The sequence below is a fragment of the Arachis ipaensis genome, chromosome B03 (assembly GCF_000816755.2).
Source record: "Arachis ipaensis cultivar K30076 chromosome B03, Araip1.1, whole genome shotgun sequence".
Classification (NCBI taxonomy): domain Eukaryota; kingdom Viridiplantae; phylum Streptophyta; class Magnoliopsida; order Fabales; family Fabaceae; genus Arachis; species Arachis ipaensis.
The window spans coordinates 15,941,517-15,942,244 of NC_029787.2; positions in this window are offsets into that span (position 1 = coordinate 15,941,517).

Genomic DNA, 728 nt, shown 5'->3' on the forward strand with positions numbered 1-728 from the left:
GATTTGGATTTGAAATTTGCAAGTATTTTTTTCTAATTTTTTATTTATATTTTTTTAATTAGCAACATACATAATGTGTAACACTTATGCATTTTTTATGTTTTAGATATATATTCCCATTGAAGAGAGTGACCACTAGTATCTAATCGAAATTTTCGTTGAGAATCACACGATTTATCATTTTGGACACCTATTTTTTTGTTGACGGTTATAAAAAGTGCATTTACATTCCAATCAAGTACATGTTTCTTCCAATAAATTGGAATGTATAAATCCAATCAATTGATTTATTCCTACAATCAATTGAATGGGTAATAAAATCGATTCAATTACACCAAAATTGACTTTTTCTCAAAAAAAAAAAAAAAAAAACAATCGATTGTTGTAAAAAAAACAAAAACTTTCAACTAATCAATCGACTTCTAGAATAAAAAAAAATCAATTGGTTTACGAGTAGTTCAAAAAAAATATTTTCTTGCCAACCAATCAATTAGTTGAAAATAAAAATCGATTGTTTTCTGAATGTAAAAAGGAGGACTTCTGTTCACTAACCAATGAAAAAATCGATTGGTTTTTTACAGATTGTGATTTTTGCAACTGTGAACATCACATACCTGCCAATTCATAAATGATGATCGTCACTGCAACAAATTGATAATCACAATGGCAGGAGATTCGATTACAATTATAAAATTAGATAATTAAAAAATAAATTAATGATAAATTAG